At 33.2% G+C, this 23,715-nt stretch overlaps 1 protein-coding gene and 1 pseudogene across 1 annotated transcript in view; one reads left to right on the plus strand and one right to left on the minus strand.

Moving 5' to 3' along the window:
- Nucleotides 1-1,883: 1,883 nt before the first annotated feature.
- LOC133192190 (phospholipid scramblase 2-like) overlaps nucleotides 1,884-23,715 on the plus strand; it is a 238,725-nt gene continuing 216,893 nt past the window's right edge. The window contains exon 1 of the mRNA XM_061328154.1: nucleotides 1,884-1,894. The gene's annotated coding sequence lies outside the window, so the exon portion shown is untranslated. The remainder of the gene's footprint in view (nucleotides 1,895-23,715) is intronic.
- LOC133192964 (deoxynucleoside triphosphate triphosphohydrolase SAMHD1-like) overlaps nucleotides 8,750-23,715 on the minus strand; it is a 41,129-nt pseudogene continuing 26,163 nt past the window's right edge.

Here is a 23,715-nt window from a genome sequence, read left to right on the forward strand (position 1 = left end):
GACTGCAACATTCTTGCCATCAAAAGCACTACAGTAATACGGAAATTGCTATCTTTTATCAAACTGTTCAGTAATTGCATTTCATCCATCAGTTATAGTTTTATCTTGGATCATCTCAGCAGAAACTCTGCTTGGATGGCATAGCATACTTAATTAAGAAATGAGAAAAAAGACGGTGTTTGAAGACATTTAGAACTTGTAGGACAGGAATGGATAATTGACAACGCAGACAAGGTATATTAGAGTGGTGGACAGCTTAGGAATAGGGGATAGAAACTTTTTTGTGCCATGTGTCCGTCTCATTTGCCACCTATCTTTTGCATGATCTCATCATACCTCTTTGGTAATTGTGTGAAGTTGTACAAAGCTCCATATCTTCTTTCTTCAGCTCCCTCAGCAGTTTGCTACAGTTGAAGATACTTTTCTTTGTTATCAGACAGCAATTTTCTTAACAACATGGACATTGGTTTCATATTTTGGCTAGGTAAATCTCTGCTCAGAGAAATAAAAAGTAAAAGAAAGCAAGAGAATTTGACCAAAATGCAAGAAATGAAAACAAGATGTGTTTATGAAATACGGATGCCCTCCCCAAATCTATAAAAGCTCATTGCCAAAGTTAAAGTTTTTCAAATGCAAGTCAACTCCAAGGTCAACTTCAAGAAGCAAAATATGTTGGTACCCCCAAAAAATCATTGTCACAAAAATATACATGTGATATGAAAGCCCTTGCACCAACCATTCAAACAATATGCCCAAGGTTAATGTTTTTCAAGAGTAACTCCAAAATCAAGGTCAAAATTGTTGGTACCAAAGAAAACGTCTTTTCAAAAGAAATACACTTGGGAATTATCAAAGCTCTAGCACCAACAGGTCAGTGTTTTTATTTTTAAAGTTTTTCAAAAGTTGCTTCAACACCAAGCTTACTGTAGTTCAGCAAGATATGTTTTTGAAACACAAATACCTCCGTATTACAGCTCATTGCCAAAGTTAAAGTTTTTCAAATGCAAGTCAAACTCCAACGTGAAGCTCAGGAGATAACTCAACTTGTCACATGGAATATACCACTATATGTAAAATATGAAAGCCCTTGAACCAACCATTCAGAAATTATGATCAAGGTAAAAGTTTTTCAAAAGTATGTCCAACTCCAAGGTCAAGGTCATGAGGTACATTTCAAATATGAAAGCCATAGCATTAAAGCATTTACAGTTCAAAAGTTATGACCAAGGATGAAGTTTTTCAAAATTAGGAATTCGAAGTTCAATGTAAAAATGTCAGAAAGGAAAGTTTTTTCACAAGTACAATGTGAAACCTCAGCACCAACTGTCCTTAGTCAAGACAAGGGTTTTAGTTTTCAAAAGAAGGTTATACTTCAAGGTCAAAGACCTGAGATGAAAAATGCTGGTACCCGACGAAAGCTTTGTTACAAAGCATTCACAGTGACATATAAAAACCCTGACACGAATCATTCAAAAGTGTGAAATTTAAACTTTAAAAAATTTTAAAGATTAAAGTTCTTTAAATATAGGCAAAACTACAAAATCAAGATTAAAAGGTAAAAAAATGTTGCTACCCAAGACAAATTTTAATTATGTAAATCAAAAATGTAAATATAAAAGCCCTAGCACCAACGGTTCAAAAGATAAAGAAAATGATAGTGTTTATCAATAGTACATCAAACTCGAAGATTAGTTTCAAAAAAGTCAGAATTGTTGATATGCATGGAAAGGTCTTGTCACAAGAAAAAGATATTTGAAATATGTATAAGACTGCGATAGAATCTGACAAAGAAAATATGGTTCCCTACCCTTCATATAAATAATTAAATTGAAATTACATGTATTAGAAAAAGCTATTTATCATTTTATCAAAAGGGCCTGGACAGAAATTTTAAGTTCTCAAACTTTTATTTTCTCAAAGGAGATGGGTGAACATGACGAGCGATAAGCCTAAAGTGTGACAAACATGAAGATGAAAAATTGAATTTCATTTATATCAAATTTTCCTTAACATTTCGTCTAACATTAAAATATACTTTATATAAAATCTCTAAAATTTGCAAAAATCCCTCAAAGATTGAAATTATTTGCCTGTGAAATATTAGACACACACTAAAGCGGGCAAAAAGAGTCATTTTCTCATACTATAACACTATTTTTCGATATGAGTGGGTGTTTGTTCCACCTTTTTGAAAGTTATTCCTCAAAGTATGCATAAATATATACATTTTTTGGTTACCAAAAATATGGAGCAATGACCCACTATACCTTAAAAATATACATTCGCATCTTTTCGAAAAATACTTGAAGTCCATTAAATCAAGGGTCATATCACAAACATGAATTAAATGCCACTCTTCATTAAAACTTGTGTGGCCTAGTGGTTAGCGTGCTAGTCTCGAAAGAAAATGATACTCAGGATTTTTATTGCTAGGGTTCGAACCCCACGAATACCACATTAATTTTTTAAATAAAAGAATAAATTTTGCCGAGAAAATTTTCCTCAGAAAAGTTTTGTTTATCATAATTTCATAAATTTCAAGAATGAGAAATTTACTCTAAATACTAAATTCACGAATTGAGCATGATTTTTATATATCTGAAGCTATAGGATTTCTGCACGCTATGTTCGCCCATCTCCTTTCAGTATAATATCATGACTTATATGTTGATATAGCATTTCACACGGAATTGTAATTAAAGCGTGTTCAGAAACGTCGTTTTTCTGAAAATTATTGAAACTAAAAATTCCAGGACGCGTTTGATTGAGCAAAACCAACTTACCAGTATTGTCAGTCAATGCTCAGTGATGTGTGCAGAGTTTAACAAATTTAACACACCTGGTAAACATTAACAATAACAGAGCTCGTGCCTTGTTTAAAAAACAGATGATTGATATGATGTTAAGAATAATGTCGTTGTCATTGAATTCTGACAATATTCATGTAAGTTCATTGATTCATTTAGCTGGTTTTATTTTCTGAATTAGCATAGAAATTTGATCGTCTTTGACAGCGTGTTTCCATCTAGATGTCACTGCACTATAATCAATGACTATTTATACAACGGCATTGTGAGGGCTTCATGTGGCTTTGCTGTCTTCCTAAGTCGATCGGAAACTTTTTTGTTTTAATTGCCCTATAGCACCAAAGATAACACGAAATATATTCGAAAACAACACGAAATGACAAGATTTCGTTGATCTTACGTAGGGCAAAATGAATACACGAATTCTTCTCGAAAATGAACCTTCACAGGGACTTCGGCACTGTTTGGCATGCCAAAGATTTTGCCAACGCTCACGAAGATGCTGCTGGTACATGAAAAACGCACCTGGAGATCATAGGATGGCTTAAGATGTTCTCACATATGGTCCGATGGTTTTATGATTAGATACAAATTTGAATATTTCTTTCATCGTGTGTCCATCAGATGTCAATTTCGAATAGTGTGACGAATAAAATTCAAAGGTCATTAACTAGTATAATCCCCCGAACTGTAATTATTTTAAAAGAGTTCCATTATGCACACTGGTATGCAGAATTTTCAAATACTTCAAAATAAGCAGAAAAAAGCAAACAGACGACTCTAAACCAGTTATCGTCTAGTTTTACTTGTACCGTACTAATAAATTTCATGTCTGATAAGACATAATTACAATCTGTAGTATAAAAGGAATTTTAGTTAATTGCTGTAGTAACTGTTACGCATAGTTCTAGAGTAAAACGTAACGTAAGCAAACGAATCATCATGAATAATATCTATTAATTTAAAGAAAAGATGCGGAAATGAGATGAGAGGAATAAAAACTTAGTTTCTGCTGCTTGAGTTGGGTTAGCTAGAAAATAAATTTGATCGGGATTGAAATCTATCAAATTCCTACTCTTTGGTCTGGATCCAAAACCTCCAGCATTCTTTTAACTTCAGAGTGCTTGTGTGTAGAATCAGAGTGTTTTTTGACAAAGCAATTTTGTTGAAAACAAATCACAAAGTGCGAAAATTTTCGAGTATCATTTTTTTTTTTATAAAAGAAGCAGTAGTTTTTATGTTAACGTGAGTAATGGTTGTACAATTGAAAATATGAAGATAACGACCAGTAATCAAGTTCAAAAGTCCATTGAAACAATCCAGATTAAGAGTAGAGCAAATACCGACCTTTAAAAACATCAGAGGTCGGTTCACGTACCATGGAGGAGTAAGCATCCCCTGTCGACAGGTCACACCCGCCGTGTGCTCCTTGTCATGATCGGGCAAACGGAAAGTTCCGTAGACAATTTGATGTGTAAATAATGACCAAACATTTTCTATGAAAAACGTCAGTCAATATTCGACTTAATAGTAGATTTTATTTGCCGACAAGTCATTGTATCGACCATTAAATTTGCGAAATGTCGCCAGCTAATATCCTTGCTTTATCAATTTGATTGTCAATAGCTTGCTTCGTTTTATAGATTGTTCGTAGGATGAGCATGCTCTTGCGTATCGAATCAAGTGGGTGAATATGGTATATTGCTACATAAATAAGGGAAATTGAAAAGGAATTTTCATAAAGTTTTGTTGTTATGTTACCATTAACGTCTTTTCCTAGTAGAATATCCAAAAATGAAGCTGATGTGCCAGATTCGTTGATACCTTTTATTTCGAGTCTATGGGGATATATCGAATCAACAAAGGAATGAAAGTGAATATTGTTAATTGATAAAACGTCGTCGATGTATCTTAATGTTGAATTGAAGGCCACAGCAAGATACTTCTTCATTTCATTTGGGAGTTTTTGAATATATTCTGCTTCATAGGAAGTTAAGAATAGCTTGTTAATAACGGGGTGATATTGTTGACCATGGGAATTTCGACTGATTGTTGGAAAATTTGATCTCCAAAAACTAATTAGATATTGTCAATTACAAAGTCAAGCATCTTTTTTTATATCTACTTCAAGGAATCTGATTTACACCACTTCTAGAATATGCTGTAGCACGGTGCGTCCAAAAGAGTCTTCAGATTGCAGTTTGGTAACACTGACATTGAATCAATAAGATATCTATTTGTTGACTGTTACTTGGTAAAAGAATGTTTGAATGATATTTAAGAGTGGTTTTTAAGTGAAGAGTGGGTCCGTTGAAGCTTATTTTAAACAAACTAATTTACTGTGAGAATATGTGCACTGCTTTCAACAAATTTATGACCTGTATACTTGCGCAAATACTTTTAGTTACGTTCGCGGTTTACACGGAACGATAACTGAACATACATGTAAAGTTTTTTCTAAACTGCAGCGAATATAATTATAAGATTAATTACAGTTCGAGGTATCGGCCATATTATGCTTATTTATAGTACATGAATATCCTTTTATCTGTATGCTGCTGCTTGTTGTAATTTGGGGTCGTCCTAAACGCTTTGCGATCCCTTGCTGCTTTAAAATATTGTTTTATTTTCCCCTATATAAATAAAGTACATTGTCAACACGTTCGAATTTAAACCTGATATCAAAACCGTTTAATAGTATAAATACAGTTAATTCTCTAGCCAAGCACTTTTCATATCTTTCAAAAAAAAAAGAAAAGAAAAAAGAAGTGATTTCTTTCGAATAAACCAAATATACACAATACACCAAAAATTGCAGCGGGTGTGACGGTCGGCAGGGGATACTCACCCCTCCATGCCACCAGATCCCACTTCTGATGTTTTAGAGGCCCGTTTTTGCTTTACCCCCTGACTTGTATTGTTTGAATAGATATTGAGCTTGAATACTGTTCGCTATCTCCATATAATTCATACATGTACATGCATAATACTGCTATGCCTTAAGCCTAATGTTATTTTCTTTCAGGAGTATACCATTAGCGCTGTTTTAATTTAAGGCTTACCTGTCAGATTTTGAAACCAATCTTTTGCATCATTGAATTCTTTCTCTTCTTTGTCTTTTTTTCTCCAGTACATGCGTAAATAAGTTTCCTCAAAGATTGCAGGAAGCATGTCAGATATCTGAATCGAGGAAAACAGTTTTTTTTTTGGTTCATATACACTAGACAAAATTGCCGACGCACCACCATAGAAAATTAATTTTTACATTTTCAAAAGTTGCTTTAAGATGTATCTAATCTGTAATCATGATTCAAAGTAAGATGTGTAAAATCCTAAAATTCAAAGAATTGTGGTCCCCGTTTTCGGTATCATAGTGGATGGGATGCCATTATATATGGCATATTGTAACTTTGTATGTCCTGTATTGTCTATACATCTTACAAAAAGACATAAATTATCGAATTAATAACAGTTATGACAAAGATTACAGCTTCTCAAAACTACATCAAACCTCAAGATCAAGGTCATGAGGTCAATGAGGTCAAATATCATATTACAATCCGAATGGTCTTGACACAAGTCATGCACGTGTGAAAAAATTTTAAAAACCAGAGTATACAATCGGAAAGGTCTTGAAACAGGTAATGCACATATCAAATGTAAATGCCATATCTTCTTTCGTTCAAAAGTATCAGCAATGTTAATTCTTTTTTAATTAGGTCAAACTTCAAGGTCATAGGGTTAAAAATCATAGTACATTTGGAAATGCTTGTCGCAGGTAATGCACGTGTCAAATATGAATGCCCAATCTTCGCCCCTTCAAAAGTTAGCAACACTGATAAAATGTTTGAATATTAGGTCAAACTTGAAAGTCAAGGTCACGGGGTCAAATATCATAGCATATTCGAAAACATTTTGATACAGGTAATACACTTGTCAAATATGAATGCCCTATCAATATGTCACTCAAAAGTAATCACCAAAGTTGAAATCTTTAAAAATAAGGCTAAGCATGAAGATCATGTTCAAGGGGTCAAAATTCATGGTATGCTTAGAAACATCTTGTCACAGGTAATTCACATGTCAAATATAAATGCCCTATCTTTTCTCAATCAAAAGTAAAACGAAAAGATAAAATTTTTGGAAAGTATTTCAAACTTAAGGGTCGCCCGCGTGGCGCAGTGGTTAGAGCGTCTGCTCTAGAGTCGCGAAGTAAGCAGTTGATCCTAACGCCGCGGGTTCGAATCCCACTGTGGGACGTGGAGACCGGTCCCTCGGATGAGACCGTATAAACCGAGGTCCCGTGTCGAAGTAGGTGCTGGGATGAAAAAGATCCCTCACTGCTCAATGGCTGTAAGTGCCGAGTATAGGACAAAATTTGCAGCTCTCCACTGGCAAGTGGTGGCGTCTCCATATGAGTGAAAAATTCTCGAGAGGGACGTTAAACAACATACAAACAAAAACAAACTTAAGGTCATGGGGTCAAAAACCATATTATGTTTGGAAAGGTCTTGTCACAGGTAATGTACTTATGTCATATAAAAGCTCTATCTTTTCTCGTGCAAATTTAATGACTTATTTAAAGCAATGTTAAAATTTTTGAAAATAAGGTCAAACTTCAAGGTCAAAGTCAAGTGGTAAAAACCATAATATATTTGAAAAGGCTTTGTCACAGGTAATGCACATGATAGATATGAAAGCATATCTTTTCTCAAAAGTTATAGCCAAAGATAACATTTTTGAAAAGTAGCTCAAACCTCAAGGTCACTGGGTCAAAAATCACAGTATATTTAGAAAGGTCTTGCCACAGGTAATATATTTTCTCTGTCAAAAGTTATGACCAATTTAAAGTAATGTTAAAATTTTTGAAAAGTAGGTCAAACTTTAATGGTCAAGTCACAGGGTCAAAAGTCATAGTATATTTGGAAAAGTCTTGTCACAGGTAATGAATATGTGAAATATCGAAGTCCTATCTCTTCTCATTTAAAAGTTATGACCACGGACTCATTAATGTTTTTGTGACAGACGGATAGACTGACAGACGAATGAGATTTAATGTCCCCTCGCTTTCGCGAAAGCGGAAAGGGGGGGGGGACAATAAATGATAACTGAAATGTAATCATTTCATAGAAATGCATGAAAATCGTGCTCGCAAGTCTTAGAGGAAAAAAATTACATTTCCTTCTTCGAAATTGTGCTCTTTCTGTTTGTATTCATTAAAAACTCAAAAAAATAATGACTGGGTATGCAGTGTTTAACCATAGAAGAGCGTAGATTCGGGCAGCTGGTTTGGTGTCTGCTACGTGTTCCTTTGGAGATGTTCGTTTGAAAATAAGACAATTTAAAAATGTTTCTGTTGGCTGAAAACTACCAGTATATGCATTTGAATACTAGTAGATTAAGGAATGTAAATATGTTCTTCTGTGGGTAAACACGAGCCGACTATTGCAAGACTGATTCATAAACTTGTGGCAACCGAAAGTGTGATGGTCTGGGTACAGATGCCAAAGCATTATTTAGTACAAGGCGACATATTAGATCATTTGATAGACAGGGCCACCATTCCTGTTGCAACATCTCTGACCACCATTGGTAACCACTAACTCTGTAACAGCGCACAAAAGGTGCACAATTGACTTTGAAAAATTAAATTGCCCTTCTCTGAGGGTGTTGTGTACAAATAAAGACATCCGTAAACTTTACTGCAGTAGACAAGACGGAAATGTAGATTTACTCGTGTCGATGATCATGAGATAGGTGTATCTGCAGATGAAAATATCGAGTGGTGCGTTAACAATTTTGTAAAAAAAAAATGCAAAGAGAAACGAACATTGTCTGTAATGGGGAAACAGCAGAAGGTCACATATAAACATATTGATTTAAGAAATTTATCCAATGAATGGATTATTGTATGACAAATTTTAACTTCACTACTAAAATACCTCGTCATCTGGTTTTGCTGAAACACCATCGCTATCATAAAAGTAAACATTGACCATAGGGTTTTCCTGTTGAGCTCCATAATTGAAGACAGTTGGCTATGAAAATAAGACATAATTAGAATCTTCTTAAAATATATCTGTCTAGTTTGTTAGGTATGCCATGAGCATTAACTACAGTTGGAAACGTGGGATAAACTAGGCAGTGGTTCCTTATATTAACATTTATATGTGTAATCGAAATATAAATAATTGATATGAAATACATGAAAGGCATTCTATATTAATTTCCATAGTACCCGCCCACTGACATCAAACACAATGACAGCCGCGTTTTACTATCATGCATATTAGGCACTCGACCTGACCTCTCACTTGGCGAAGTTTACATTCAGTTGTAAATATTGAATAATTAAGTAAACACACTTTACTTTCAAAGAGTTATTACATAGAAAACAGTTTGAAATGTAAATATTTCAGAATGAACCGAACTTTTAAAATATTTATACGACGCATTGATAAAATGGCCATCTACTGCGAACTGAGTAAAGGATTCGTCTGCACAAAGGCATCTAACTATGACAAAGTAGGAAGAACAAAGTGTTCGAATTACCATAATCACTATACCTCTATATGGATTTCCCATTCCTTAATCTGCTCGTGATATCCTTTGATTTTCCGACCGTTTGATTTGACAGCAGCTTCCGCCAAAATCTAAATTGAAAGTAGAGATTTAAACCAGGTTGAAGCTAGCAGCCAGTAACAGCAGCCACTACTAATATTATTGTGATTTTAATTTCAAGACACTTGGTCTTGGTGGCCCATTCAAAGGTTATGGGGCAGAACCAGTTTTATAAGTAGAATTGGCACTAAACAGAAATAATTTCTGTAGTCTGTTTCTTATAATACATGTACCATGAAAAAATGTGGTTCCAGACTTTTCTGATAGATTTTTATGATAATTTAAGACCAAAAAATGACGTTCAGGAGCGACTGTTTTTTAAAATATTTTTTATTGTTTAAAAGACAAAGATAAGAATTAAGGAAGATGTCCCGGTCGATTACTATGAAAGCATTGATTTACTATCGGTATCACACAAATGTACAGAGAGTTTCAATAAACATGTCCCAACTTTGCAATTTCAAAAAAAAGAAAGTTAGACAGTATTTTTGTCAAAACTTTTTGCAAAAATGTAACGACCATAAACATACAATTTTCCTAGCATGAAAGTTTAAGTAAAGCTGGATCATTTATTTTCAGATAGGTATTTTGTTTCAAAAAAATGGACATCAGAGGCAGTTTAATTTTCAATTTACGTCATTTCATAATGTGTTCATAATGATCGCAATGTTTCTCAGTAGCAACCGTATTTTGTTTCTAGAGTCCCATGTTGCTTAAATTTGAACAAAATTTGAAAATTTGTTTCCTAGAAAGATGGTTCTCGTCTGAGGACTTCTTTTTTCCCAAAAATTCAAAATTGCAATGCACTAGTATTAATTGAACCGATTTCCTTCTTGCATAGTTTAGTTTAAAGCGACACCGTGACGCACAAACGGGAAAATAGAACTTTTGCATGACCACTGCAAATTTTGTTCAATCCTTGAAAGAATAAGGCTTCAATGACAGGTTTCGGAACGTAAAAAATCTACTTATATGGAGAGAAAAATATTTTTTGTCTGTCGCAAGACGAAAATATTGCGTCTCTTCTTTCTACTTATTGTACGCGTGCGCAGAAAAGTTCAAGATATTACCATGGTCTCAAGTACCAAAAAAATGAATGTCGGTAAACATTGTAGACCAAGAATTTTGATAAAATCTTCAAAAAAGATTTATTTATTAGAACATATTTCTCACTTTTGCATGCTCTAATTTAATGTTGTTTACAAGTTAAAGCTAAAAATAAAAGTTGTACGGTGACAACGAAACGGTAGATACAGCCTTTGTTTTTCCGGCACTTGTATTTTGCAGTCTTTTCTTGCTTTACAGTGCAGTTGAGTTTGTTATATCTTCGCTCTTTTCATATCTTTCATAAAGCGTTCGCTTTATGAAACAGATATCCTAAAAGATACACGATTTTGACTCATTATGTAACGTTAACAATATTTATAGAGATCCATTTTTGAAAACATCCTGACTGCCCGACTTTTAATGATGTACGATGAATTTATCAAAATGTGCACTTTTTTAAGTATTTGATTAGGCAAAAACCTCCTTGAAAAGCCATACCCAATCAATTTTGTCACCCCCCTCCAACACACACACAAAAATGACTGTTTTCGGAAATAGGCCTAGATGGCAAAGTTATGTTAAAATATCGTTATATGATAATTTAAAATGTGTTCTTGTACTGTACATGTATGTGAACACCTTTTTGAAAATTTCTACATCACACTGGGCTTGCGTTACCCAACTAGTACTAGTTTTACCATTATCATTTTTACATTGCACATGGTGCAGTGTGGTGTACACGTCATTACATGTATATCAATAGAAATTATTTCATTTTGTGTTTTAATTGGATTATATTTCATGAAGTTGACAGGACATATGACAGTCGGTAAGTACAAGTTAAAGTATAGATTGGGGTAAAATAACTGAAATGCAAATGGTAAGGTTAAAGTTTAAAAAGGATCAAAGATCATCGAATGCCTTCACATTCTGAAGAGTTATAATGATAAAACCACTGCCTATAATGATAAATCCACTGCATATAATAAAGTAATCACTGAATATAATGATTTTACCACTATATATAATGATTTCACCACTTTATATTAAGGTCATACCACCTCATATAATATGAAAGTGACCTTCAGGCAGCTATGGCGTTCCATAAATATGGAAACATTTCCAAGAAGTGTAGATTTAAGTTTGTACAAATCATGACCCCATGGGTTAGGGAGGGGCCATTTTTTTCTGCCTCCTGCCCCTATTTGCCATCTACATGGAAATGCAGATTTTAAAACCATTTTACACATCCACAGGACAAAACCAATAATCTTCCAAATGATCATGATTTAAAGCTAATGCATAAAATACGAAGGAAGTTCTGGGAACCAGGGTTTTTAAACATGTTAAACTTTTTTTTTTAAATTTGACCCCTATTTGACCCCCAGGGTGAAAATGGAAAATTTCGAAACCTTACTGCACATCTACAGGACACCACCAACCATCTCCCAAAGGTGATTAGGCTAATGTGTAAAATGTAAGAGGAGTTCTGGGAACCAGGGGCTTTTTGCATAGAAAACGTCATTTTTCAACCCCCATTTGACCGCCAGGGTGAAAATGAAAGTTCCGAAACCTTACTGCACACCTACAGGACACCACCAACCATCTCCTAAAAGATGATTAGGTTACTGGTAAAATGTAAGAGGAGTTCTGGGAACCATGGGCTTCTTGCAAAAAAAGTCATTTTTCGACCCCCATTTGACCCCTAGGGTGAAAATGAAAGTTCCGAAACCTTACTGCACATCTACAGGATACCATTAACCATATCTTAAAGGATGATTAGGCTACTGTGTAAAATATAAGAGGAGTTCAGGGAACCGGGGGCCTTTTGCATAAAAACATCATTTTTCGACCCCCATTTGACCACTAGGGTGAAAATGAAAATTCCGAAACCTTACTGCACATCTACAGGACACCACTAAACATCTCCCAAAAGATAATTAGGCTACTGTGTAAAATGTAAGAGGAGTTCAGGGAACTAGGGGCTTTTTGCATAAAAATGTCATTTTTCGACCCCCAGGGTGAAAATGAAAATTCCGAAACCTTACTGCACATCTACAGGACACCACTAACACTCTCTCAAAAGATGATTAGGCTACTGTGTAAAATGTAAGAGGAGTTCAGGGAACCAGGGGCTTTTTGCATTAAAAAAACGTCATTTTTCGACCCCCATTTGACCGCCAGGGTTGAGAAAACGAAAATTCCGAAACCTTACTATACATCTACAGGACACCACTAACACAGTCTCAAAAGATGATTAGGCTACTGTGTAAAATGTAAAAGGAGTTCAGGGAACCAGGGGCTTTTTGCATAAAAAATGTCATTTTTCGACCCCCATTTGACCGCTAGGGTGAAAATGAAAATTCCGAAACCTTACTATACATCTACATGACACCACTAAACATCTCCCAAAAGATGATTAGGCTACTGCGTAAAATGTAAGAGGAGTTCAGGGATCCAGAGGCTTTTTGCATAAAAAAAACGTCAATATTTTCGACCCCCATTTGAGTGAAAATGAAAATTCCGAAACCTTATTGCACATCTACATAACACCACCAACCATCTCCCAAAAAATTATTAGGCTACTGTGTAAAATGTAAGAGGAGTTTGAGAAAGAAGAGTGTGACAGACGGACGGACGGACATGAGTAACAACAATATCACTGTCGTGATCCTGTGCCGGATTGGACGAAACAAGATGGCGACGGTAACACATCGTTAAAGGTAGGCACCTGAGATTTTTATAAATATCTGCATTAATAGGTAAGATGTACTACCTTCAAAGATACTATTCAATTAGGAGTGAATTAATTACTGTTATTTTGGGTTGCTACTGTTCATGTCGTCTTTTAAACTTTAAAATTTGTCGACCAAAGACAGTAGATTTTTTCCGATCGAGTTTGAAGTGGAGTGAGGTTGTTATTTTCCCCGATTTCGACAATTTCATAAATCCAGCAGCTGGAATGTCGCTAACAAATGATAATTTAGAGCAATCCCTACCTTGCATTATGAGTTGATTTGCTAAGCTCTGTTTAGTTACAAGACTATTTCGATTTCAAATTTTCCGTATGTGCGGGATTGGAATCGGTTGATTTTACTGAAATTTGTGTCGGATTGGACGTCATTTTTGGTGCCGGATTGGACTATTATATATTAACATTTTATTTCCTTCTTTTTTCAGTTCTAAAGCTACGAAAACCTTATTTCATGAGCTTAATGCGGGAGAACTTTGTGAAACATGTACATGTAACCAGGAAAAGAAAACCATATCAACGTCCAAATCATATAAGAAATAAGCGAAGAGAGAAACGAATCTAATCCCATCAACCTTTGTGAACGTAATGAGTAAAGTACTGGCATGCAAAATCAAAAATATATTACAAGTGCGAGAGGTATAACATTATACTTGTGGTCAAACTTTCACGAGCATAATTTGAGAAGACATTTCAAATAATTTGGCTTGAGTGATACTTTAAACAGCACATTATAGCTGTTCATGATTCAAAAGAGACGCACAGCGCCAGATCCATGAAAAAGTTTTGGATGGAAATACAGCCTACAAAGACACATTGAACAGCTGTTGAAGGCAAACATATCTGATTCAGCGAATCTGCTCCGGGAGAGGCATACGACTTCATTGACAACCAAATATTCATTTTTTTTTTTTTTATAAATTATCTTTAATTTTTATATAACAGACCCATAGCAACGGTTTCAAAAGTGTGTGTGTGTGGGGGGGGGGGGGGGGGCAACTTTCCAAAAATAATATGACAAGCGTAAAAAAAAAAGAAGCTAAGAGATTAAGTTCCGGAAGAGTATCGAATTTTCGAGGACTCGCTTGTAAGTCGGAAGAGGTTTGGACCAAAAAACCGACTTATAGGCGAGTATATAGGGAAGTTTGAATAAGTTGCAGGATTTTGTCCAATATAAGACTGTATTTTATAAACTGTGTGGCTCTAAATACATATATTTTGAACACATACAACCCGAGTTTTCAGATCAGAAAGTTCGAAATTGAGTCAAGCTGCGATAATCATGCACTTTATTTATAAAAGTTCATAGCTAAATAGAGAAATGTATAGCTAAAAAGAAAAATGTAGCTACAGTGTATATACATAATATATGTACACTTCCTCTTTCCTTGGATTAGACGTTACATAGATTACACTGAACACGCTCATTTGATTTTATGAAAACATATATGAATTATAATATAATCATTTTAAAGTATTGTATTCAGCACAAATTCAACATCGCAAAATCTACAGAAGTGAATTAATTGATGTCACAGTGACTTCTACAATCTTGTAAGCATTTTACAATTTTTGTGGTCAGTTGTAATAACCTTGATGCCAAATGATATACAGTCTTTCAGTGGATCGAATTCTGTCTGACTTATTTCACACAAATTATTATTTCGTTCTTTTCATAATCTTTCTGAATACGAACTGCGATAAATATAAGATGCCACCTCCTCAATGGCACCTGATCCCAGCTCACGTATTTCCAGGGATCGGTTCTGTTCTCATTTTTGTATTATTTATAAACCTTTCAGATTGATGACAGTTGTTAACTTCGACTTTTTCAGTACTAATAAAACTATTTGGCAGTTCACATAGTCCTCTCACACATAATTCATGAAATGAGGCCTCCATAGCTTTAAACTGAAAAAGAAAGAATATTGAAAAAGTATTTAAAGAATCAGACAATATATAAATAACGTCTAATCCGGCACCAAAAATGACGTCCAATCACAAACTTCAGTAAAATCAACCGATTCCAATCCCGCGCATACGGAAAATTTGAAATCGAAATAGTCTTGTAACTAAACAGAGCTTAGCAAATCAACTCATAATGCAAGGTAGGGATTGCTCTAAATTATCATTTGTTAGCGACATTCCAGCTGCTGGATTTATGAAATTGTCGAAATCGGGGAAAATAACAACCTCACTCCACTTCAAACTCGATCGGAAAAAATCTACTGTCGATAAATTTTAAAGTTTAAAAGACGACATGAACAGTAGCAACCCAAAATAACAGTAATTAATTCACTCCAAATTGAAAAGTATCTTTGAAGGTAGCACATCTTACCTATTAATGCAGATATTTATAAAAATCTCAGGTGCCTACCTTTAACGATGTGTTACCGTCGCCATCTTGTTTCGTCCAATCCGGCACGAGATCACGACAGTGAATATACCGTAACTTTCTTTAGAAAGTGCAGTAATAATTACGTTCGCGAAAAACACGAGTATACTATGAGAGGCCGGTTAGGTATTTACTGCCATTAAGTGATATCACCTATTCGAATAGGTGATATCATCTATTCAGCTTTTGAATTGGTGATATCACCTATTTGAGTTGATATCCCCTTTTCGAAAAGGTGATAATACTAGTACACTACTGTAATGATTTTCCCCTTAGATTCCAAAAAATCCCCTGACGTTCCCCTGTCTGTCCCTGACATTTTCCTGTCTCCCCCTGACTTTCTCCTATGATCCCCTGTCGTTGTCCCTAAAACCCTGTCTACTCCCTGAAGTCCCCTGACTTTGCCCCTGTTACCACTGTCTAACCCCCCTGATGTCCCCTGACATTCCCTGACGTCCCTGTCAACTCCCTGATGTCCCCTGACTAGGCCCCTGACCACCCTGTCAATTCCCTGTCGTCCCCTGACATTCATTTTGACCCAGAAAAGGGGTTAAAATATGTTTTTGTTGCTATTTACTTGTGAGAAATACGTTACTCTTGGCAATTTTTAAGTTTTGTGAAAACATATATTTATTAGTCAATTGTTATTTGTTTTGAATATCTTGAGTAATTTATTTCTTAATATGATTGTATTGAATTGTTTTAGTTTAGTACATGTAGCTTTTAGATAAATTTTAAGGAGAATAAATGCCAGTTACTTTGAAAAGAATGAATTACAAATTTATTGCGTCTTGTCATGAATGGCAAGTAAATATATCTATATTTATTTATATGTAAATCTATATATCCACATGTATTTATTTATTTATTTGTTTTATTTATTTATTGACTAATTTATTAATTAAATCTATTCATATATTTCTTTTTAGATATATTTTCCTGATTGAATTATTAATTAAATGATTAATATTATATATTTATTTAGTTTTTAATTCATTTTATTTTAATTAATTAATTAATTCTATTTTATTCAATTTATTTGTGAGTTTCGCATAAACAGACATAAGGTAAAACAAAATATGCTTCAAAGTATCTTTTAAGCATATTCACATTTCTTTTAATTCTTTTAATTTCACGATGGGTATCAAAATAATTGTCTTATTACACACAATCTGAATTCTGAATTTGTTTTATTGCTTCTTTGACTTAGGTAACAGAAATAAAAAATGTTCCTCAAAAACTGTTACGGTTGTGAGAGTAGTTCCGAGCTGTTGATAGTTGACCAGTGACTCTGGGTACACAGACCAGACACCTATTGTTCTTTTGACTGACCACTATACACTGTTTATTCTGTGGCAGCACGACCGTATCTACTCTGCAGGTTTTATTTCTTTCACAACCGTGACAAGTTTTTGAGGAAATTTTTATTTTACCAAAGTAAAAGGGAAAAATAAAACAAATTCCAGATTCAGATTGTGCGTAATAAGACGATGATTTTGTTACCCATCATGAAATTAAAAGAATTAAAAGTAATTTGAATATGCTTAAAAATAGTTTGAAACAAATTTGTTTTTACCGGAGACTGTTTATGAATAACTACACAAATTTCAATTAAATAAAATTAATCAATAAATTAAAATAAATGAAATAAATAAAATATAATAAATAAAAAAAAATTAAATAAATTAATTTATTATAAAAAAAATTGAATAAAACAAATACGTAAAAATAAATTTGATAGAAAAAATTAATAAATGAATGAAAAAATAAATAGATAAATAAACGGAGAAAGAAATAAATTAAAAAGATACATCAATAAATTAAATTCAATTAAGTTAATAAATTTACTAAAGATACTTCAAACATACCTACTTGATTTGATATGGTGATATCAAAATGACTCATTTAATGTTTATTTTTGCAAAAGATGCCCTGATCAATTTTAGGATATGTTGTGTCAAAATCTGAGAAATCACAATTCTAAAATTCTTTGTCGGCGATGTAAAAAAGAAAATTAAACTGAAGATTTTCCTCTGAAACCTATTAAAAATATACGGAAAAATACTTGTAAGTAAATTACGTCACAATCAGCATGTCGAAGTCATATAAGAAAACATTATTTGTATGATCTTGCTGCACGGACTTTGAACCATGAAGACAGCAGGAGATTTAATTTGTCACAACAATTTCGTATCTTATAATCAGAAGTTTCTGACGAGATTGTAACTCTTCTGGTATGTTCTTATAACAAAGCACTTCGGCTTGAAGCTAAGAATCATTAGTAAACAAAATAATAGACTTTGGTTTAGTATCTTTGTATGGAAAGTTCTTTAGCAATCTGACTAAAACTACAGATAGAATAACCTTTTTAAAGAATTTCGCATATTTTTTTTTATTTATACTAACCATGGCAAAACCATTCATCAAAATCTAAAAGTCAATGGAGAAGATATGTATTTAACTGTAAAGTCTCATTGTGTAGACTCAGACTCAAACTGTACGAAAAGTAGCACCTTGAAAGAATTTCACATAGATTTCTATTTTAAGCAAAACTATTTTTAAAATTCCTTTTTCTATTTCATAGATTGTTAAATATTCTTGCGTTGAACAATACGTATCGTTTTCATTAAACATTAAATAATTGTAATACTTATTCTGTATTTTAAAAAATGTAATAAATAGGTCGATTTTTATTCGATGCTCTGGAACAACTTATTTTATAACAACAATTCTATATGTAGTCCTGATGGTGGAAAGAACGAAACAAGCTAAGCTTACATTGGTACAAGTTTTGACATCGATTGAGAAAAACTACCATTTAACTATTTCGGAATTAGTAAACTGAAACTACAACTACTGTATGTACAACTTAGTAATAGCTTGAGCTATCGAGCGCTGCAAACTACGTTACTTTTTTTTACGCATGCTCAACTTCACGGTAGGGCATTCTGGGAATACTTCTGTAGATAAACTGCACCATGTCAATTTAGTTTTATAATCTGAAAATACATATGATCTGAAGTTTCGTTTTTTGTTGTCTAACCTGTACATAAATGTGCACAAAGTACATAAGTGTGCCTACGTGCAAGTCTGTGTGATTTACACACCAATAATTCATACTAAACTCAAAATCATTCCTTATATTTACATTTTACATGTCTAAATGCGCCAAAAATATACTCAATGTTTGAATTTCTCGCCGCCCTATATCATCATATTCTATTAACGTCTCCTAGCCTCATTGAGACGTCACTTTAGAGTGAGGTTCTCCATGTATATTTCTACGCGTGAGTATACACAAAAATGGCTTTCAAATCAATTTCACAGTTGGATTAGTAGAAAAACACGGCAAATGTAAATATATATATATACATGTATAAATCAATGTCACTATGCAATTTGACACCATAAATTAAAAAGGCGATCTGCAGTTTATTGGTTAGCAATTCTGTATTCAAGTACTAGTAAATAAACTATCCAAGCAAGAATTTGAAGTATCAACTTGTAGGCCTTTAAACTAATTTTCCAAGTTGCATATCTTGGTAAAAAACATTTAATAGATAGATTTATAGGTACGTGAAATTCTCAAAATAGAGCAGAATCTTAACATACATCTAATTAAATAATTAAAATTTTATTTTTTTATTAATTGATTTGCACGATGTTTTTTTTAAGGACAGGTAACTCAAGTGTGAAAAAAAACGATCAACAAATTGCCGATTTATGAGTTATCGTTTATAGGAAATTGGGAATGGCATTTTAGACTGCTTCAGTCGGTATTGTTACATGTATGTACAGAAAAGTGTTCCATGCATTGTTGAATTTACAAAAGAGTTGACCAGAACAAGGAGAATGTCTCCACTCTACCTGGAATAACAGGATCAAAATGAATAGGAAACAAACTATATTCAAGATTTATAACTCTCTATGACAGTTGTAATGAAGAAAAATAAATATCATGAATTTTGTGTGTGTATTGTTGTGCTTCTTCTATCAAGAGATATATTTCTACAATTAAATGCAATAATTCATTATCTTATTCTTTTTATTATTTACTAAACTCAAAGAATAACGACAAAGTATAAAGTTTTAATCAGGTTAAAATTAAGAAGGGGCCGGGTTGATTTCACTTTATATTTTTATTAAAAGAACAAGGTACGGTACAAATCTGGCCCTTTATTTCTCTAAAATTTAGAAGTGATGTAAAAAATTAAAATTCATCCCTTCTGAATTATTGAAATTCCATGCAGTAAAAACACAAATTGTTTTTCCAATATGACCTTTAAATGCTAATTGTGACATCATGAACTTGTGCATTTTCCTGTATTTTCTTTAAAGTTGTAGAAGACATCAATTTTCAGTGGAATTTTCTTTCAAAAAACATACAGCGCATGCATCGCCCACAAAGATTTTGAGATATGTGATTTTTCAAAGCATTTTACATAATATATCTAAAAATTGAAGTGGGCGAGGGCTGCGGACACTATTTTCTAAAGGGAATTAAGCACAGAAATGAGTCATTTTGAGGCTTTTCTGCATAAAACTAAGAAATGTACCAAATTAATGACGTCATATTTCCATAATGGTCTTTCTTCATGGCATATTCTTTAATGATTTATCATATTCATCTACTCAACTCATGCTATAGCCAATATAATAACTTTTTAAGAATATTAGATTTTTAGGGCACAATAAAGCCCAAACCGTACCTTCTTCTTTCAATTACACATGTATATATTATTGTACAGTGTCTGTACTACATGATAAAAACGTTTACCATTTGTACTGAATTTTTAAACTATAAGATTCCGCTGACAGTGAAGGGACACTCAAAAAACGCTAAAAATTGACATACTTAAAACAATTAGCTACTTCGGACCAGTTGTAAACAAGTTCCGGTAATGAGTTATCGTTCTTTACATCGAACCCTAGCGGCAGTTTAAAGGAATACAAGTTGCAGTATTTATGCGATTGAACGTCAAATAAATCTTACACGTTTTATTTTGTTCTATTAACTAATTCCATTCTTTTTTAGTTCATCTCGACAAAGTCGAGATGAACTTATGCTATACCCCCGGCCTCTTCCGGACACTACTACACTTGCTTCGGATCTGACCTAGATTTTCCAGATGAGTGACCAGGTTAAAGTTTTTGGAGCAGGTCCATTCTCAGGTAACTTTAAGCCCTACCTTGACCAAACTTGCATGAATATTGCATCTAAGGATGTACACTAACCAACCTGCTTCGGATGCTGGATCCGACCTAGATTTTCCACATGAGTGAATTTTAGCCATATTTTAAACAAATTAGCATAGTTGATGCATCTAGGGATGAACACTTCCAGACTTGCTTTGTATTCTGAATCTAACTTTTGTTTTCCAGATGAATGACCAGAGTATTTTTTTGGAGTAGCTATTTAATATTATGGCCTGTTATGATTAAACTTGCATAGATGGTGCTTCTAAGGATGAAAACTGCCAGACTTGCTTTGGATGTTGGAACTGACCAAAATTTTCTTTATTAGTAAACAATTGAAAAATGATTTTAGCAGGTCCATTTCCAAGTTACTATAAGTCCTACTTAAACCAAACTTGCATGGATATTGATCTTGGGATGTACACTAACTAGAAAAAAATGATGTGAAGCTTGCCTTACTTATAGATAACATACATGTATGTCGAGGTAGGCTTCGTAATCTTTGATTACCTATGTTTTAACTAAACTACATGTATCAAAAATCAATTATAACGAAAATTTATCATTAAAAAATATGTTTCACCTATCTATCCTGTATGCATTTTTACACTTCCAATGAACTTAGATGGGTTCTTTTCAAAGGAACATATATGACATACCTTTACCCTTTCGACTTTTCTTTCCATTCCATTTTTCTTTTCACATTTATACAATTCACGTCTGTAAATTCTATCAACTATAGTTTTAGCTTTCCCACAAGCTTTATCATTCTCGAAATTTTCAAATCGAATACGATCAATAACGCTGTCCGTAACGAGTGTGTACGCATCCATGCTGTATATGGTCTCTGATAGTTTTTTCCTGACATTTTTATCTCCCACTCTGAAACTAACAGTATATAAAAGCATAGTCCACACTAAAAAGATGAAACAGATAATGCTTTTTTTTCTATATGCTTTATGCTTTAAAGTGTGAAACAGACAAACCTATAAAAGAGCTTGTCATTGGCCAAACACAGTGCATCCGTAATCCTGTGAAATAATATATTGTAATTATATATATATATATATATATATATATATATATATATATATATATATATATATATATATATATATATATATATATATATATATATATATATATATATATATATATATATATTAGGGGAGCAAGGAAACATCTGTTACGGTCTCTATTACAATTAAAACTAGTTAGTTTATGAAATGGTTTGAAACTCAGTGCATAAACAAATATTAGTAGTCAATATAATATGGTCTATTTGGCATGAAAGCATGAATATGCATATGTGCTTTGTTCTGATTCCACGGGAGGAAACGAAAATCTTAAAAACTTTCTTGTTTTTCTAATGAAATACTATGGATTCTATGATATATCTACACATGTGCATATTACAAAATTCTACAGTATGACACGTATGAATTTTTTTGAAAACACGTGCGTGTGCTGCAATTTCATTGGCTGAAACTATAAACGACCATGATTTTCTTAGCGGTCAACAAAACAGAATATAGATAAGTTAATATTTTCCTTTATAATGATATCAAAACTTAATGCAAGAGCACGCATACACGCGTCCTGAATTCTGATTTATTTATTCTTTTATAACCGTATCTCTCTTTGTTATCATTGAAATAGTTTGAAATTTAACACATTGGTGTATATTATGAGACCCTACAAGAAGACAGACTAGTATGTGAAAGAAAACACTAGTATGTGAAAGAAAACATGTACGAGCATGTATGTGCATTGAAATCTGATTGGCGAAAGCTGTATATGACTATTACACTTTTTAGTTTTCAACAACAACAACAAAACACAAAAAAAAAAAAAAAAAAAAAAAAAAAAAAAAAAAAAAAAAAAAAAAAAAAAATTTAAAGTTAAGACAAAATATATGCATTGTCGTATTATCAGAAATAAACACAAGCATATACATGCGCTGAATTCTGATGGTCAATAATATTTTGACTGCTCTATTATTTAAAGTTTTCAACAAAATTCTTTAAAAGTTAGTTCTATATTATGAGATACTTTTTGATAAAATATGTATAACATTTCTTGAAAACAGAACTCTAATTGGCAAATACTCATAGATACATAGGTTTAGATACCAAAATGACAGCTTTCATAAATGATATTAGTATTTGAGTGGGGAAAACCTTTTTTCAAATCCATGCACATCCGCTAAACCAACCCCCGCTCCCAATTCACTTGTTTTCCTGCCTTCTGTGGAATTATGGAAAAAATTGTATGTAATTGTAATATAAATACATGTACGCATCTTTGAAAAAATTCTAATGTACATCAGCCTTGTACTACTTATGCCGTACTCATTTGGTTGCACGTGGTGAACTGGTATATAGTATAGGATTGTTTCTTACGATGTTCGATAAGTAGGAATTCATAGCATGTTTAAAGGTCAGACAATACGTTGCTCAATATTATTTTCCCCTGAGATTATGTCATAGAAGTATTACTACTTCAACAAGTTTACTCACAAAAACTTAAGGTACATTACCAGACTTTTGTGCAAGATATCTGAGAAAGGGTTCTCGATCCTATATTATTCTTATTAATGAGTGCATTAAAAGAAATGGTAATGCTCATCTGGCAGCACTACAAGTTGCAGAAACCAATTATTCAATTATGGTCAACAATAATACGTAATACACAACTAACATTAATTCTACAGCCTTGTTGACCGGATGTTGGTAAGCACGACGATGGAGGGTATAGCGTGTGTGGTACATATCAAATATATTCATGTATTCCTGAAAGAGAAAACAAAATACATGTACTTGCATTGCACATATCAATTCTTCATAATAACCATCCTACTTGATGGATTGCAAAATTTGTATACACATACACACCCT

This window comes from Saccostrea echinata, unplaced genomic scaffold, assembly GCF_033153115.1.
Source record: "Saccostrea echinata isolate AGI-Se365-2 ecotype Australia unplaced genomic scaffold, CSIRO_AGI_Sech_v1 ptg000025l, whole genome shotgun sequence".
Taxonomy (NCBI): domain Eukaryota; kingdom Metazoa; phylum Mollusca; class Bivalvia; order Ostreida; family Ostreidae; genus Saccostrea; species Saccostrea echinata.